The 19,775-nt window shown below is 39.6% G+C and overlaps 1 protein-coding gene across 3 annotated transcripts in view; it reads left to right on the top strand.

Annotated features, from left to right (window-relative positions):
* Positions 1-19,775, top strand: part of TMCC3 (transmembrane and coiled-coil domain family 3) — a 133,120-nt gene that overhangs the window by 50,624 nt on the left and 62,721 nt on the right. The window contains exon 1 of one of the 3 annotated variants that reach the window (XM_019292445.3): positions 10,777-10,903. The exons of the other annotated variants lie outside the window; for them this stretch is intronic. The gene's annotated coding sequence lies outside the window, so the exon portion shown is untranslated. Of the gene's footprint in view, positions 1-10,776; positions 10,904-19,775 lie in introns of those variants that run through there. 3 annotated transcript variants of the gene reach the window in all.

Below are 19,775 nucleotides of genomic sequence, written 5' to 3'. Positions count from 1 at the left end.
GCCAGGAAACGTGTGTGTTCCAGGATGTGTTTCTTCCTGGGGTGCAGCTGAGCATTGTAGAAGCTTCCTTGTTTCAGGACATGATTTCTCGCTTCCTTCTTACCCTTTGATTTTCTTCTTCCTCCTCCTCTGAGAGGGCTGACCATTCTCTTGTTTCAGAAGCACCTTCTTTCCCTAGTTTCCTGGCAAATGCACATTGCCATTCTCTCCCATCTTTGATTGACCGTGGTCTATTCAAGACTCTATTTTCATTCCCACTTCTCCTGTACACGGTCTCTGCCTGCCCGTGGTACTCCCAGCTCTGTTTCTTCCATCTCCTGTGTAAAGAGTGCTAATGGGCTTTTCTAAACCTTTTCTCTCTGTGCATACTATGTCACCATGATTCAGTGCAGGGTGATGCAGCTTTGTTGTAATCACAGAGCACTTTGACCTGTGCTTGCTGAAGCTCTTGCGGTAGTTAATGAGCAGCTCTGGGAAGATGATCCCAGTTGTGGCAGATGAATCTGTAGTATGAGTTAATTGTGCTTTTGTTTTAGCCTGCCTGATCCTGTAAATGGCAATAGCATTGTGGAGCCCAGTGTTGGCCCCTGAAAATTACTGAGTAGGCTTATTTACAAGTACTTTGGCACTGGTGTTCATATCAAGGGCTTTCAAAAGTAATGAGGTACTGCAGCTTTACTAATGGTTTAGGAGGTTCTCCTTGCACCTCAGTATGAGGCTGATCTGATGCAGCTACCTTCTTGGTAGTATCCAAGAGTGTTTTGTCTTTCTGGGTACATCTTGTTCTGGCTCATTTCAGAAATCTGCTCTTAGCTCCAAGGTCTGCAATTGGTCTGCAATCTGTTGGCCTGTAATTAGTACCAATATTACAGTGCTGTTACTGCACTGGTCTGATCTGATGGCTATTTTTAGATATGACATTGTTCAAGGTTTTGTTACATAGCTTATTTCTCTCATCATCAATCAGCAGGATGCTGAGTTATAAAATAATGCTGTTTTTTAGAACAGTTAGTGCAGCCTTATGAAGATACCAGTTAGCCAGTATTTACACAAACTTATCTTTAGGTGGAGACTGTGGTCCAGTTCCAGGCTGAGGGGCTCTGGTCAGTATCTCCTTCTGGTAGCTTGAAATGCTAAGTACCTGCCTTGCCTGTGGGCCAGGGAGTGGATTTACACTTAATCTGCAGCAAAATCAGATCCTCAGCATGCAAACAAGTCATGTAGGTAACATCTGCCATAACAGAAACTGTGAACTCTTTGTCAGTAAGCTAAATACTATTAAAGTCTTACTGAGAAAGAGCCAAGCTTATGCCTTATGGAGGACCAACAACAGGAAGCTTGATTTGATGAAAATTTGGTTAGAAACTAGGACTGTGCTGTGTCTGAATCCTACAGCTGATGTCTGAGTTCTTTCAACCCATATCTTCTCATTGAATAGTAAAACTTTAGCCCTCTGGCAGTAGTATCATTAAGTCACAGTTAATCACAGATTGTGCAGCTTTTGTAAGTGGCAGGTTCACATTTCAAAGATCTTTGAGTGCCATTAGGTTTTATTCACAAATAAAGCTGTTTTGTCTTTTTCTTTTTCAGCACTATCATTAAAGAGAACTTGCTTTCTTTTACACCTATAGATGTAAAAATTCACTGAGCCCGGTGAGGAAAAAAACATGCAGCTATTGAAGATACAGTCCTTGATTCTGAAGGAGAAGCTTTTAGTACTTTAAAATCCCAGAGAGCAGACTGGTCTACTTATCGATGCAGGTTGAATGAGAGGCAATTAAATCCAAATTAGAAACTTAGGCAGTTTTCATCTGTGATTTTAGAATCTTAGAAAACACTTATATAAGAAAGAAAGGGATTGGGGAACAGAACTAGAAAAACAGGTCAGGAGGCTACCTCCGATGTGGATGTTTACTGCCTATGCCTACTAAGTAAGTCATCAAAAAGAAAGATAGAAATAGGATCAGAAAACAAATTGGAATTCACCCTAAAATGAAGTTAGATCTGGAGAGAAATTTTCATAGAGAGAAGTGCTTGAAAGGTTTCATTTTGAAAAAAATCTGGGGGTGAGAGTATGCTGTTAACCAGTTATGATGTTGCAATTAATTTTAATTATTTTTATAATTTGATAGCATTCAGAGGTATCAACAATAAATGAGGGGGGGTTTTCTGTGAAATGTGTTATTGTTTTACCTATACTGACTGGCTAATTATTGCTTAAATCTCAGGAGTATTATGAAATTTAATTCATTCATGTGAAAAGCTGCTTTTCAGACCAGTTAGTGCAGCCTTATGAAGATATCAGTTAGCCAGTATTTATGGCTGAGCACTGTGGTGTTCAATCATAAAAGCCAAATGTATTCTAGGAGATCTGGTGAAAATGCAGGCAGGACACTCCCGAACACCTCCAGTTACAGCTATCAGAGTCCCATTTCTCTGGGTGTGGACGAGACCTTCCTCCATGGGTAAATGTGAGAAATTTATACTACTGTTAGAAGTGAGCTGTGGTCACTCATGCAGAGGCCTGAAATGCTGATGTGGTTGTTCACCAGAATGAAAAACTACCTTTCTTCAACAAGGAACTGCAGCTAACAGAACAGAAACTTCTATGAGGTCAGTTTTCCTCTCTGATTACTGAGCTCTCTGCCCTCCACAGAAAAGAAGAAGAGAAACCCTCCTATAAAACTTGTCTAATAACTAAATTGAGGCGTAGGGGCTTTTTTGAATTAGCTTTGGAAATACCTCTTCTCTTTAGGGAAATAAATAACTTATTATTAACCTTGTTGGGAAGTACTGCTGCAGATCATCATCTCTTTAGTGTTTAATTTCTAAATTGCATAAATGCAAAATTTCTAGGCCTCAGTGAGATTTCTCAGTAATTAATATAACTTCTAATTTCTCCTACTGTACAGCCTGCTTATCTTGTGTGCTGAATCTACCAGCTTCTTTCTAAATTTCTGGAAGTTGTGTACTCCAGCTAGGGTATTTGTATATATATACACAATGTATATGTACCCCAGCTGTTAGGTATTTCCATACCTCATGTTACCTCATTCCCATCTTGAATTGCAGCTGATTAGGGCTTGTATCAGCAATAGTGTGGCCAGCAGGACCAGGGCATTGACCATCCCCTGTACTCAGCACTGGTGAGGCCACACCTCAAATCCTATGTCCAGTTCTGGGCCCCTCACTGCAAGAAAGGCATTGAGGTGCTGAAGCACATCCAGAGAAAGACAATGAAGCTGGTGAAGGGTATGGAGCACAAATATCATATGGAGTGGCTGAGGGTGCTGGACTGTTTAGGCTGGAAAAAAGGAGGCTTACTCTGTAAGACTACTTGAAAGGAGGGTGTAGGCAGGTGGGGACTGACCTCTTCAAAGTAAGAAGCAATAGGTTGAGAGGAAACAGCTTCAAGTTGCACCAGAGGAGATTTAGATTGGATATTACAAAAAATTTCTTCAATGAAACTGGAACAACCTGCTCAGGGAAATCGTTGAGTCACCATCCCTGGAGGTATTTAGAAGACATGCAGACGTGGCACTTCGGGACATGGTTTAGTGGTGCATTTGTGGTGTTAGTTCAATGGTTGGACTTTAATAGAATAAAGGTCTTTTCTAATCTAAATAATTATATGATTCTGTGATAGTGCCTTTGTTCACTTTAATCTCTTTGTATGTATGCTTGGGAGTGCAGAAGGATGAGGAAGACTTCACGGGTATCGCATGTGCATCCTGTCCTTCCTCTCACTGCCCCATGTCCTCTGCTTCCACCTATATGAGAAGGTGCATGGGGCAGACACCTGTCCTGCCACATTCCTGATGTGGCTCTGCTTTGAGCATTCAAAGTAATTTTATGCCAGATCTTTCATTTTGGGGTCTTGGCTTTCTTGGATGTTCTTGGATACCATGAGAAGGTGCTGTATATGAGAAAACCAACAGCCTCCTGGAGTGTTTTAGAAAATGAAAAGCTGGTGACTCCTGTTGGGGTCCTCTAAGCTTCAGAACTGAGTACTGGGTATGGCAAGTCAGTCTAGCTTTGTTCTGTGACAAAATACAACTTGGGGATTAATATTTCACAGGGAGACAACTCCAGCTGCTTCTAATTTCCTTACTAGGAGCCCATCTGTCTAGCTGCCAGGATGTGATACAGTTGTATTACTAGTTGCATTGATTCATATTCTCTTTTTCTAATGATGCATAGAAATCTATTACCCATATGTTGTTTCCAGTGAGTGTATCTGCCTTTCATATGGTCTCTCCTGAGGGATTATTGGGAAATGGATAGGACTCTTGCAAGCAGACTCTACTAATCTGTGAAGAGATCCTGAGGAGGGAGCTGGGAAATTGTTTTCCTTCCCCTATGGTCTTGTGTGATACATGTGCATTTGAGTTCTCTCTAAATGGCTTTTCACTTCTTTTTTTATTTCTGCATTAAAAGATGTGTCATACATATCTTCTTCCTATTTCTTATGGCTAATAAGCAGCTGAGCAAGTTCTTCAGTATCATGTCAAGACTAGAAAATAGAGAAGAGTGTGTTGGCTAATTCTCAGTGCAGATAAAAAAAAGGATTGGGAAAAATATCTTGAATATGCTTATCCCATTTACATGAAGGCAGTGGCTGCACCCATGGGCCACTGGGGCCTCAGTTAAACTCTGAGATATGGTAAAAAATCAGCATCTGCTCATTTATCTATTTATTTCGTTTGAGTTCATTTGCTACTATTTGCTGTTACTTCCACATTAGGGATGTTTGCAATGAATTGTATTGAGTTGCACCTTAGTTATTCCACTAAGGACTAAGAAATATACAACACTGTCAACTGGAGCATCTCACTTCAATAATATTATACTGTGCTTTGCTTTCTTACTGAAGGATCTTGACTCTTGATTAGGTTTTTAAAATACTGTATGCTGAGAGAGAAATCCTATCTCAGGCCATATTGCCACAGACAAAACATAAATGTGCTCAAGCTCACTTGTTCTATTGTTCAAGAGAACCAGCTGTCTGGATCTGCTGGGCCATTTGCTTGCAGTGGCTAGAGCAGGATGATGTGTGATGGGGTCCAGGTATGATGTTTATCAGTGAGGCTGCTCACCACTGTCACACAGTCTTCTGGCTTCAATAACCTACTGATTGCTAGATTAGAAAAATGCTTCATTACGCTTGAGAGTTTTAGTATGGTTGTTTTAACTGGACACATTGGCATGATAGCAAGTAACAGGACTTTCTGTACAGAAATGGAAAGTTAACATACTTTACCTTTGTTTCACTTGGCTAAAGCAGAACCATGACACAGAACTTACCTTTTACAATACTTGGACTTTGAGTATTTATTAATTCTTATGTACATGAAACTTCTGTATGTGAATATGTGCTCCCTTATTCTGAGCAAGTATTTTAAAATGCTTAATTCTTCCCTTATTTAATTTTTCTAGAGTTCTTATCATGATAGAATCAAAGAATAAATTTCACTGGCAGTGTTGCAACTCTGCTTATGGTTATACATGGTTTCCAGTCAAGTAAGAGATGACATGACGCTCACTTGGTGGGCTGGGTCTGTTTTAAAAGAACTGAATTGCTGTCTGAGGCCTGCACAGCATGTCAATAAATGACATTGCTGTCTGCAGATATTTCAGAGGTTTGGTTTACTTGGTCTTAGCTGGTTTTTTTTCCTGTATTTATTACTTGTACTTAATGAAGGAAGCAGACTACTTAAAGGCACATAGGACTTACCAGTTTGGATCACACTGGTAGTTCACTAACTCTAGTTACAATCTCAGCTAAGGGCATCAGAGTAAAGCATAGTAACATATACAGCATAGAGTTGTCTTCATAACTTGTCTCCACAAAAATAAGCTTCTTAATCTCTTCTGTCTGCTCAGCTTCCCCCCTCTGGTGCTGAGGATGTACTTTTTAATATTACTTTCAAATTTTCTGTTTATAAGCTGTTACTGTTCCTGGGTTGTTCTCATACAGAATCATTCGTGTCCTGTTTCCCCTGTATGAAGCCATTTCCTAACCATGCAGCTTAGGTCCTGACCATCTGGACAGGCTTCAGGTGGCAGCTGATCCCTAGGGAACTGTGACAGATACAGGATATCCAAGAAATGTCTGCGAAGGGAAAGGTAAATGCCCTTAGGACAGAACAAAACCCTGAAAGAAACCTAAGAATAAATAGGTTTGGGAATCAATATAGTATAGCAAAGATACTAAATAACGAATTGGGCAGGATGGAAACTTCTTTGTGAGTTTTATATTCTCAGAATATAATTCTGTCAAATGACAGAATGTCTCAGGCTGAGTGGAAATGCCTTTGCTGCCTGTTATCTGTGGGAAATCCACTGACCTCTGGTGAACTTGCCAACTCATGTTCACCACTCCTTGTTGCATTACCTGTGAGTCGGGAGTTCACAGCACAGTGTTGGCATTTCACATCAGCCACGTGAACTTAACAGGATATAGGTGCTTGATCTTATCCAAACCATTCAACAGCTGAACTTGGAGGTCGTGAGCTTCATTTTCTCAATGCATCAGGTCTCTCTTTACACAGATGTCAATAGATGTCAGCAATGCGTTGAAACATGCAGGAAGGCATCTCTGCAAGAGACGAGCCCGGCTGCACTGTAGAGGCTGTACACTTCAACTAGTCCAGCTAGGAGAAAAAAAAAAAAGCAATGGAATCAGGTATTTTTGTAGATTCTTGTAAATAAACAGAATTGTATCAGTCAGGCAGTAACCCAGAGCAGTGTTCTTGCTGACATCCCCAACACTCTGGGTGACTCCCCAAAGCTTCCTCGGAAAGCTGCTTCTGTCACCTCCTGCTGCACTCGTTCAGCTGTGCTCAAGGTTTCTCAGTGCATGGCTGGAGAGCTGCAAGCCACCCCTCCAGAACTCCATGCTGAGCTGTCACTCATAGAAATACCAAAGCATATCTCTGCAGAGCTTTACCGTTCAAGGTTCAACAGCCTTTGGCCTTCCCCAGTCTGGGAGGGGAGGAGGGATGAATACATACATCTCTGTCAACAAACATCTGTCAAGCTAGCTGGTCCCCAAGCGAGCACTGTGTCACTTTAGCTCCTTCAAGTTTTTTAACATTGCTGTGAATTTTGTGTTATCTGGGTTTTCTTTCAATCCTTTTGGGAGATTAACTAACTACTTGCTTATAATGGGAAGTGATACTACTGTCCTCCCACTGGTTTTGTGGGAAGTGTAGAAGTTTCTTCTGAATTTATCTGGAAGATTGGACACTTCCAGCTAAAAATACTTTAAGCTAATTGCTTTACAAACATCTGACTTTATTAATTTCAATAAAAACTTTTCAGATTATCAATTGATAAAAAATGATTAATTTTATCCATTTCTCATCACTGTTATGGAGACACTACTCTGGAAATGTGAAAAATATGTGCATTTGTCAGAGTTTCAGTTTTATTGGAAAGGTTGAGTATTATCTGTTAAAACAGGAGACTTGTGAAGTGGAAACTCATTAGAAACTCAAGAGTGTATTCACTGAAAGGTTAAATAACCTGGGGTGCACTCTGTATTTCCCTTTCCCCCTGCTCTCTTCTGACTGGGTGGAAGAGATGGGTGTTATTTCCCAGACAGGTGTATCTTGTAGATGAATCCCTTTAGAAATATTCTAGAATAGAATTGTGGCTTACAGTGTCTTAAACAACTCTTTTTCATAAATATACAAGAGACTGTTTTCATCTTTGATAAAGGTGTTTTCTAGTGTCTATTATGGTGTTTCTAAAAGCTATTTTCATTTAAATGGCCTTAAATGAGGCAGTTTGTATAATGACCTGAGAGCAAGAAAACCAAAACAATGTGCCTTTAATACATACCCCAGACACATTTGTATTATCTAAAGGTATTTCAAGGACCTAGTTAGATTTGGCATCTTTTAATTAAAAGCTTAACATTGATCTGTATTCATGCCACAATTAACTTGGACTGTTCCTAATGAATTCTCTAAATAGATTTTTTGTGCAAGTTGTTTCTACCCAATGGCTGGAAGTGGGGGAGTGCTGGGGAACTAGACAAGCAGTTGCAATAATAATGTCTGGGACTAATTGCATCTTATGGCTTGACTTTGTCAATTGCTTTGTTTTCATCAGCTTCAGTGATTTTTTTTTTTTTTTTAACAGAATCAGAGCCAGAAAATATGTAAGCAATCAAGTAGGTTTGCTTTTGAAAAGCATCATCTATTGGCCATCTTCAGCCTGTGCTGAGGCAATGGTATCTTTGGGCTGCTGTAGAGAGTCCAGTTCCTACCGTAGTTGAATTTTAGGATTTGAGTGAGTTGTTTCTGCCAAAACACTCCATGATATTAATTTTTAGCTACATCAAAGTTTGGGGGCAGGATGTACAACTTCTTCAATGCAGCATTTAGCTGTATTACATCTTCTCTGCCAATTTTTATTCTTAGCAGCCATGAATCAGACTTTCCTAAGTAATGAGATTAAAAAGTGACTTTTTTCTCTTTGCCCTCTGTTTTATGAGGTGTCAGATGACACGCATGACCATTTTCAGCTTTGTAATCACAAATTTACACTATTAAAAAGTATTGAAGCTGAGAATCTCACTTGGTTTTATCGTTCCAGGACTGGGAGCTTTGAGAAACACTAAATGTCAGGAAATTTGGCTAAAATCGTGATAGTTGCCAGGGCTGTGATGGGACAGTAGAGCCCTCCCTTGGTTCTACATGCAAGCCTGCAGGAAGGCTTATACACCTCTCCCACTGATATCAAGGAATCAAAGTTTGTCAAGTGATTGAGGTCTCCTGGCCCAAGAACACAAGAGGACACGAGCCAGAAGTGACAGACAAGTAAATGACACTAAGAAAACACACTGCGATCATGATCCCCTTGGAAAGGTTGTGTGGGATCCCAGCCACTGCTTACTCTTTTCTGTCTATTAGCTAGCTGTTGATGGATGGGGAATTGAGGAGGCTACCAACTTCTCAGCTGTACACAGTCCCTGTCAAAAATTGATTACTTTGCCCGTGTGCAGCTGCACTGTAGAGACAGCTGGTGCCATGAGGACTCTTACTCTAGGTGTAGGAAAGGTCATGGTCTGACCTAACCTTTGTCTGGACAGAAGTGCAGTGTTTATCTGCCCTTCAAGAAAACAGAAGAAAGTAGTATCTGAATGTCCTCTCTGGTAGCCAGCATAGGGATTTACTCGTTCTTCATGGAGAAATGTGCAATCTTAGGAAAACAGTGTTTACAAGACAGAGCTCCTGATGGGATTCAGAGAGTTCTCAACAGCTTGTTGAAGTGACTGAGTCTGAGTTACGGGGGCACAAGAATAAAACCTAAAATTAGCAACAGTGGTTTGTAGTTGCACATTCTGACCCACTCAAGATTTTATAGCTGCCTACAGTAAGGAATTAAAACCAAAGGGATGCTGTTAATATTATATCATTCTTATGCAATGGCCAAATAGGAGAATGATTGATTGATTAGAGAAAATGTCAAGAGTGAAATTACTCTTGCATTCCACAGAAATAAAGAAGATTGTTGTCTTTTTAATTTCCGTGTTTGCATCACATTTGGAATTGGTATTTCCTAACGTGATTTAAATAGGCTGTGAATATTCTTATCTGATTTTAAAAACCTGATTATTTTATCCCAAGAAAGATCTGTGCATCGTTTGAATGACACACGTTTCAGGAGCTGAAAAGAACACAGAGCCTGCGTTCTGCTGAGAAGTCATTAGAGGAAGGATGAGGAATGGCATATATTAGAAACTCATGCAATCTCTCTACTCTAGCATTATAATTATATGCAAGAACTATGTTACAGCCTTTGATGCTGAACTTCAGTCTAGATCCAGTTCTTGAGGATCCTGACAGTTTTACCTTATGAGTTACTTAGCCTGACACATTGCTGAGCCTCTTCTCTGTAGTCTAATGCTGTGCAGGGTGCTCCTACCCTGGGGGAAATGTGAAGGCAGTTGCCTAAAGAGCATGTGTGCAATAAAACCATTTCCTTTATTGGTATTACAGCCTCACTTCCTTTATTTACATGCATACGAGTGGAAATTGTCAGCATTGTGTGCAGAACTCAAATATACTCTCTTCAATCAACCAAGCTAAGACTTAGTGACACGTACTGAAAAACACAGCCCCAACAACCAGGTATCTGTCAGTTTAGGCATTTTGCTTATGATGTGCTCTTTGGTCTGTCAGGCATGTGGAGTCTACGAGCTGTGTTCTGGAATTAGGAGAAGGTGAGAAATGAGCATTTAGAGCCAGATGTGTTCACTATTCAGAAAGTTTGATTTCCCCACTTTTGCTACATACCAGCTCTCTCACTTACACACAAGGTATGTGCTGTTCCTACGACTGTGTCGTCACTCTGTGTGCCAACAACCAGCTACTGTGTGGCACTTGTGGAAGTGGGTTGGCTGAAGGGAAGGATGTCAAGGAGATAAGGCACAAACTGCACTTGACATGCAAAAAAGGCCTTGAAAGGAAGACACTGATCATTGTTTTCTTCTGCTTCTGTTCTGTCAGATGTGCCTGCTCAGATGTTACTTTTTTTTGGTAGTTTTTTTTTTTTCTTTTTTCAAAGCTACTAGATGGGTAGAGTGATGAAAGCTTTAATATTACCAAGAACCTGAGGAGATCTGGACCTCTGCTAAGATTTGAAGGAGGTATCATATTTAGTATATGCCTGGAAGATATTTTTGTGGTGAATTGTCTGTTCTTCATATTGGAACCAGTAGGAATCCTTGGAGAAGACAATTAAATTTCAGAAGATTAAAGAAAGTCAAAGGGAAAAGGGGAGAACTGGTCAAAATAATGGGAGATATATCAGTCTGAAGGAAGCTGGCTTTTTCTCAAAAAATTCAGTATCTTCAGGTAAAACAAGGAATCCCATACCAAACCTGTTACAGGTAACTGTTTATTTTTGATGTTTTATCTGACATGGACTGTTTTGAAAGGGTCTGGCAAAGTTGTCTCTGTATTCTCTATGTTTTGCTCAAAAATAGGTATAGCCAATGACAGTCGTGTAACAATTTGTTTGTCTCCCTTGAAAAATGGGAAAATAGGTATTTATCCCTGTGGATTTGATTTGTTCATGTTGAGTGCAAGCCAACACTCCTTGAGGCTGGTTATTTTGCTAGAAGGGCAAATACTCATGTATGGCTTTCATCCGAGGAAGATACTGGGAAAAACTGGGATACTATGTTCAGGTGAAGGATGCTGTTCCTCTCCATATCCATGCCTAATATAAAGATACAGGCAACTGGTAACCTGGTGACAACAGACATTTCAGCAATGGAGATTCCAGTTATGACTAGAATAATTCATGCCTAAGTGTGCCATGGTGATCTACATCAGAGAGGTGCTTTGTGTATGTGTCAGAATTTTGTTAACTGGTGATACTGGGCCACTCTGGTGGTAAACCTTCCTCTTGTACCAGCAATCCCCAGCATATGGCACAAAAGTAGCTGGAGATGGCCAGTGGGTTTGAGATCCCTGAGGAAACAATTGAGAAGAGGCCGAAGGCAAGTTTAGCTATTGTGAAACCCCTTGTAGCAGCCATTTGGCTGCTTCTGAAGGATGGATCAGATAGGACTGGTAGAGGTAATCTTTCAGCTCCCCACACATCTCCATCTATATTTGCCTTTTTTGTGTGTGTGTGCGTGTGTTGTGTGTGCAATTCAGGTAAAGGAAATCCCTTTGTTTATGTAAGAGTTTTGACATCAGAGTGAGGAGCCTTACAAATGCTCTGTTTGCAAAGGACTGCTTTGTAGACTCCAGCCTTCTGCAGATCAGCTAAAATCTATCAGTCTATTTTGCCTACTTATTTCTGCCTTTCCTCATGCCTGGAAGGGAGTTTTTGCTAGAGAAGAACCAAAGTCACAGACTCAGACTTGCAGCAGAATTTTGTCATTGACTCATAACATGCCTATTGATAATCCATCTGTAAATAAGATAATTGTCTGTAATTTGGGGTGTTTCATCTAAAGACCTCAATTTCCAGTGCTAAAAAATGAGCCTAATGCAGATAACACAAGGATATTGAGTAGAAATACTCACTGTATCTAACTATTGAAGAGCTGTTTGCAGGTGTAGTGTGCTTTTTAATGGCTTATTAGCATTATTTAACAATACTTCTAGCCTAAAAAACTCCACTGTCCCAAATGAAAACAAATCAAGCTTTTATTCTAACCTGTATATAGAGAATAATTTTCCAGTTATGACTGTGTAACTTGCTGTGTGCTTTCACATGACCCACTTATTAACTCTTGACAGTGAATTGAGTTCAGTCTCATCTGTCTCAGTAGCTCAGCTGTTCCTAGACTTTATCCTGAAAACCATTGCACACAGTTAATGTAGTAAATCCCCACTTTACCAGAGTAATTGTTCCATATCAAGCAGTTGAGGGCTGAGAGCCCTACTCAGTAAGCAGGGGTGGAAGTATAAACAGTGTATGCCATACTCAGCAGGAGACTTTCTCTACTGGTGGAAAAGGGACTTGATTGATTGGCTGACTGCTCAGGCAACGGGTCACCCTTTGCAGGTATCACAGACATGTGGAGAGCCTTTCTCCAAAGAAAGTACCTTCTTTGTCAGTTCAGATATACCCCAAAATGATATGTGCTTCATCTCTGCATATGTCAAGACACAGTGAACTAGGATAACACAGGATTTTCCTTATCCTTGGTTTTACTGGCTGGAGACAAGTTCCTTATTCATTTACTCAGAATGAGTGACAGAACAGTCTGTGGAAAGTAGCACAAAAATGCTGATCATTATCTGTAATTTTCCTGTGTTGTTTATCACTGTGTTTCATAGAAATTATTTCCTTTGTGAGACAATTTTGTGCCTTGCTAATTCCTAATGTATCTTGCTGCGCTTTCAAGTGTACAATTTTAGGGGATATTTCTACAAAATCCTTCTCATTTCCCAAATTTTATAATATTCAATATACTCCACTGTGAATGTCATTAGGCTTTTGAATCTATCAATCTACTGGGCTGCCTTTTAAATTTAATTTTCTAGAAATACTCTGTTACCTATAGCAACATGTGATTGATGATACTTCTGCAGCCTGGCAGAATCCAGTTACTTGGTTTAGCAAAACTTCACTTTTTGAGGGGGTCACACTGGAAGCACCTAATATCAGAAGGGGTTTAGGATATTTTCCCACTTCCTTCTCCTTGCACGTACTTAAATGTTTCAGCATTCATAAACAAAATTCCTGCTCCAACTTTCCCAGCCCCAAGTTGGCACAGAGCACATTATCATTATTCCTTTCATCCTCCTGCCAGGTTATTTTTACTCAGTTCAGCCTGATGTTTCTGCCATGTGATGTGTGCTTTGGAGTAAACAAGATTTGCTCATATTTCTCCAGGATAAATTACCTGTAAAAAAACAATCATTGCTTGAAAAAGCTGATTTCACTTAGTCTAAAACACACCAGTTAGCGTGTCTCATTTCAGAGTGGGAGATGTCTGAGCCCCTTGCTCTGCTCACATGTCAAAGGTTGTTCCTAGTGAGTGCCTCTGGAAAAGTGTATCTGTATGCTCAGATCTGATACTAGTCAAACTTCTTAGTAGTTCTGAATGATGATGACTGGAAAGCTAGAACCCCACGACCCTAAATGTCCTTGTATCATGGGCAGTGCTGCTAGATGTACACTTAAATACAAAAATAGCATTTCTTTGTTCATGGATGAAAACATACCTGTGTAAATCCTCTCACACCTTCCTGCCTACCTTGCCTACCTTGAACTTCTAAGTAGGAGGAATCAGGAGAGGACACTGCTGGATTTTCAGTAAATCTTGGTCATGCACGTATGATGCAATTATATGTCATGCCAGACAATAGCTGTATTATGTCACCCTGATTAAAAAATGGACTGCTGTATCAATAAGCTACTGCCTGTCATGATGTCAGTTTGCACAATGCCATTGCTTTGGCAGACTTTTAAGCTGAAGAGTTATAACCTCTTTCCTCTCGATCACTTTATTAAATCCAGGTTGATCTTTCATCCAAAATGTCAAGGATTCTACCAGTAGCTTAGCAATTAATGAGAATAATGACCTGCTGTAAAACAAACAGCAGTGAATTAAAAGTACAGGTCATGTCTGCATTTGCCAACAAGATACAGTTAGCTTTTTTTCACCTGTTCTTAATACTCTTCTTTAAAAAAAGACACTAAAGAGAGTCTGTTAATGGCATTTGAACTCAGGTTCCTATTTCAGTTCTCAAAAATTTTGGCTCATAAGTAGGGACAGCTTATGTTAAGTCTGGTGTAGCAATTCTTCCCTAAGCTTTTTACCGTGTTCTTCGAAGATTTCTGCCCCTGCTGCTAGGATTGCTTGACTAACCATAGACCAGTTGCAGATCTGCATAAATCATAGCTGGAAAGCCCAAATCATTGCTAGGAAAGGCCAGAACTGATGCCAATTTACATTAATATTCCACAGTGATACAGCATCATCTTCACTAGAAGCTGATCCAGTCCTGTGAGGAGGGAGACAGGCATTTAAATGGGCAGATTGTCAAAACAGAAAATGATTTTAAGCTTTCTTAAGCTCATCTATATCTACTAATGAGTCAGAGCTTTAATGCCCAATGAATTAAGCAGATAATCTGAGAGAGTTTTATACTTAAGCAGTTAAGGGCTAGATTCTTAAAAATACTCAAGTTATTTTGAAGGTAGGACTGAAGCCCCTGAATAGGCTTTGCAGTGTTGTCCACAAAAAGAACTCAGACTTTGCAGTGTTGTACCCAAAACACTGTACTTCCATTAAAAAATTGATACAACTCAGACACTATCTGTAAAAAATGTTCAGTCAAAAAATGTGCATACTCCAAGTGAATGTACTGTTTCCACTTCACATTTATAATCAAAAGGATTTTAAAGGTTAAACACTTTACATTTTTGGACAAACACGGAAGTGAAACTTTTAGCAAAATTTTATAGCACTTCTGCTTTCCTTTCATGTTGACATAGGCCACAGGTCAGATTTTATCTGCATAAAAGATAAGAAAAATCCCTATTACAGTACGAGGGAAAATGGGTGAAAGTGCAACTCAGAGGCAAAACTCTTGCTTAATTTAATGAAATCAGACTTTTTATAGTGTGTTTAAGAATATATTAGTTCTTTGCAAAAAACAATCATTGTTCTTTCCCATAGGATAAAATGCCAGAGTCTCCCACGTGTGTGAGGAAAGAGAGTCACTGTACACGCATAAGCCTCTAAACACCACTGGAGATGTTACTACTTGAACAATGTGGGTTTATTAACTTGGATTATTCAGCGTCTGAAGATACCTTGGTTGTTTTTCTTATGTGTATTTATATCAAAGCCAAAACTAATATATGTCCTATGGGAGAGAACCTTGGAGTTCCTTGGATATAAGCTGCAGTTTCTTGCTTGGTCTCCAAGAGGGCACTTTAAGAGGCCTTTTTCACTTGTTTTCCAAGTGCTGGGCCTTTCCTGTGCTATGGTCTCAGACCTTCCAGCTGGTGGCACTGAGTCAGCATAACCCTTGGCTCCCAGCTGTTCTCCCCATCTCTCACTCGTGTTGCATGGCCCTTCTCTTGTGGTATAGAGGACAGAAGCCATGACTCTTTTAACACACAGTTTCTTGGTCAGTGCCTTCACACTAGTTCAGAAGTTCACAGAATGGTTTGGGTTGGGAGAGATCTTAAAAATCATCTGGTCCCATCCAATCCTTCTGCCATGGGTGGGGACATCTTCTATTAGACCAGAGCCTCATCCAGCCTGGTCTCTTCCAGGGATGGGGAGTCCACAACTTCTCTGGGCAACCTGTTAGTGTCTCAGCACCCTCATAGTAAAGAATTTCTTCCTAGTATCTTATCTAAACCTGCTTTCTTTAAGCCTAAGAAGGAATTAGAAAGATGTTATTTTCTAGGGGTGAAATGGTCAATAGCTGGTTTGGCTGTAATGCTGGCCTGCCTTAGCTGGTCTGCTATCCCAATTGTGAGATTTACAGTGGTTTGTGAGCATCTTCTGATTTCAGATGGGTGCTTTTCATGCTGCTTGTATCTGTTAAAATGCTGTATGTTTTGTGCTCTGAGACATTTCCTGACTACTCAGTAGAAATACCTGATTAATTAGATATCATTAAGTTAAATATAGTTAAATACAGAAATACAGGTAATTGCTTCAAGGATGATGCTTGCATAAATAATTTTTTCCTGTTGTTTTTCTTTCTCCCTAGTTCAACTGTTGAAATACAACCTGTTCTTTGTTTTGCCATGGAAAGACCCCATACAACAAGGAGACACAGCTAGAACTCAATTGTGCACAAATGTTGTCAAATGAAAGTGTGAGAAAATGAGGAAAAGAAAATAGTTTTTTCACTACCTTTTTGAAATCTAGTAAAGGGTCCTGAGCCTGGTAAAGTTCAAACTTGGCCATTTACCACAGAAATAGAACACTGAAAAAAAGGTGCTTCTAGCAAGGAATTTCTGTAATTTCTCTTTGTATAATGTGAACCTGCTTCTCCTGAATAGATAGGATTTTGGAGATGTCCAGGGTAGTAACTTATGCCTGGTTTGTACCTTATTCCATGGAGTTTCACATCCAGTTGGGTTTATCTGGTATGTTGATTTAAGTGGTGTCTGTGTTCCATTTATCAACTCATAATTTTTAATGCACATAAGCATGACGAAAGGCATGCCAAAAGAAATATCCACATTTGTATTGAAATGATCCATTAATATAAAAGACCAAGAGATATCAACATCATTTGTATTCATGCACATGCTAAATAATTGTGTTTTCAGAGTGGGTATATTATGGCTTCCTGATTCTGAAATAATTACAAGCCTCAGCTATAGCTGAATTATTAGTTGCAGCAATTTAGCTCTGCCAGAAATGTTGTGAATATATAGACTGTTAACGTGGTGTTGGGCAGCAGTGAAGATAAATCCGTGGCTGTGCTATTAATCACCTTTCCAGACAACAACACTCATCTTTTTGTCAGTACTTGCACCCATTCACCTCAGTAAAACTGGGAAGCACTATTAAAATCAGATCCTTGTTTTTAGTGGGTTTTTTTTGTTTGTTTTGTTTTTTTTTTTTAAATTGAGGCCATTATGTTACTTGGTTTTCTGAGATCTTGTGTGCCACACCCATGCTCATACACCGTGTTGTCCTAATGCTTTCAGTGCCACTCAGTAGTGTGCATGGTAGAACTAAAATGTGCCAAAAGCAGTTTATTTCATTATTCTGACTATATTGCTAATAATTTGGTTAGCACTTACAGCTTTTTTTTTTTTTTTTTTTTGGTCTGGAAATTGTAGTGCAAGTAACTAAGATAGGAATTCAAATAAGCTGAAGTACTACATTTGGAAACATTTGCGATTGACTCATTCATAGGTGATGGTCAGTCTGAGCAACAAGTATTGTAGTTACCAATAAAAACTATGATAAAATTACCATTTGTTTTTTAAAGAAAAAAGTACATTTCAAAATGAAGAGAAAAACCATCTAAGTTTAGAGAGGTTGCTTGGAAGTCACTTCGCACTGTAACTTTCAAAAAGTGAAGGCCATTGCTCCCTGTCTGAAGCAAGGCGCAGCGAAGGAAGACAACCACATCCTCTCACTTTGTGTTCTCAGCTGCAGTATGCACTCACCAAACCCATTAACTTGCCATTCAGCCAAGGCCTGAACTAGCTTTGGCTACAGGGTTTTTGCTGCCCCAGACAAACCTGAACACTGGCATGCTTCATTGCCTGGGCTCTACCACTGAGCATGTCCTCTACAGTTTTTTACTTTCTGCAGAAAATATCTAAGATAGTGCCTGATCATATAAGGCAAGTCTTTTTTTTCCCTAAGCAGAATTTATATTTTTAGCCTTTCTACCACTGAATTTATTAACATTTTTTTCTGCATTCAAGTGAGTAGATGTTCAGCTGTAGCTTTTACCCAGAGAACTGATGTTAATCGTCAGTGAATTACATGGTAGTGATTGAATTTATCAGAACATAATGCCAGGACAGCATGTTTCATAGCTTTTTTTCCCCTTTCACTTTTCTGTAATGAAGGATAAGAGGAGTATCTGTAGGTGGCAATAGTACTGAAGCTGTAACCATTTGCCATTTGGGGGTTTTAATGGGTAGGTTACCATCAAGTTGATTTTCAAGTTAGCGTTCTGCAGTTCTGATTCAATAAACTGCTTTACTGATGCTGAAGGCTGGGGCAGTGTGGTCCCTAATGTCTGACTGCAAATCTGAGTCCCAGATTCTCCACACCACCAGCACTAACTTAGGCAAAGTCATGAATGGCTTTCAAAATCTCAGTGTTTGTCTATGTAACTATTTATTTATTTTCAACTAGTGAATGGTTGAAAATAAATAAATGACATGGATTTCTAATGACAGCATTGAGACAGGTGTGACATTTGTATCATTAGCATGATGTTAATGTGCAGTACAAGAAGCTGTAAGTCACAAATTACAGACTTTTTCAATGAATTGGAAAGATAAAAGGTAGTGTGTACCCAAACTAAAAAATACCAACCATATGAAGTCTGAGTTCTAGCCTGCACGTAGTTTTTTGAGGTGAACTGATGTTGCTAATGGGTAACACCAATATCTGGAGAGTATAATGGTGTCTGTGCAGCTTTGAGGGCAGGAGAGGCAGAAGGGGTGCTGTGAGCATGAGCAGCAGCATGAGGCACCCTGTTGGGGTTAGCTCTTTCTGGGCTCATGTGCTGTGGGTTTCAGGTATGCTCAGGACAGACCTCAGGCATCTTATATGTGGGCTGCTGAAACATGGAATTGCTGGAAAATACTCCTGGAGGTGTAGCTGGGTCCATGGCTAACGGATTTGGAGCAGCATGCCAGGTGTTTATGTGGCATTCAGCGCACAATGCCTTTTGCAATGCTCTTCTTGAGTAGGAGCACAGCTGAAGTGTCAGAAGTAGCACTTCCTTTGGTCATTGCACTATGATGTACTGGATTTCCCACTGCAGTGGATAAAGACCAGCTAGGATTACAGAAACATTGCAAACAATTGCATAAAGTAATAAACAGTTCTTAAATTGCAGTCTATAACAATTTTTCTTCTGCATCATTATTGCTTGGGTTATTGGCACACTGAAAATTAAATAAGATCTTTCTTTGACACAAGTAGTTTGCCTTAGATGAGGCAATGCTAACTGAATAGAAAAGCCTAAGTTCTATTTATGGTCTATTATCTGTGGTGGCATTTTTATTAAATTCCACAAAATGGGGAGATGATAAATCCATTCAAAATTCTAGTTGCCACTAGATTAACTCTTTGTCCAGAATATTATTCTCTGGGGGAGTCTAATTTATGTATTCCAACTACTTTGCTGACTAGCAGTAGTTCAAAATGAAGAACATTTTGGCAGAAATTTAATCATTACAGTTGGTCGTGAATACCCATTGCTCAGAGAAAATTGTCCCTGTAATTGTGCTACCATTTTAACTGGCATTTTAATTAAGGGTCTTTTGCTTATCAGTGTAAATCCAGGGACCATTTGTTGTGCACCTGAATCAACTGACTAAAATGTTGGAAAAATAAACCCTGTGTAAAATGTAAGAGAGTTATTTGAAATAAAGAAATAGTTTCAAGTGCCAAACTAATGTGAAATCACAGTAAGGGTGTCAGCCTCTTGTGACTCTGGGAGCAGCAGGTGAGGTGGGGACTCTGTGACCTACTTTGCTGCACTGATTTATTGGTATTAGTCATCCCCATAGCCAAACCCCAAAGTTTCACATCTGTTGGTATCATTACCCAGGTGCCAGTA

Source organism: Corvus cornix, chromosome 1A (assembly GCF_000738735.6).
Source record: "Corvus cornix cornix isolate S_Up_H32 chromosome 1A, ASM73873v5, whole genome shotgun sequence".
NCBI classification, from domain to species: domain Eukaryota; kingdom Metazoa; phylum Chordata; class Aves; order Passeriformes; family Corvidae; genus Corvus; species Corvus cornix.
This window is presented reverse-complemented; position numbering and strand designations above follow the sequence as displayed.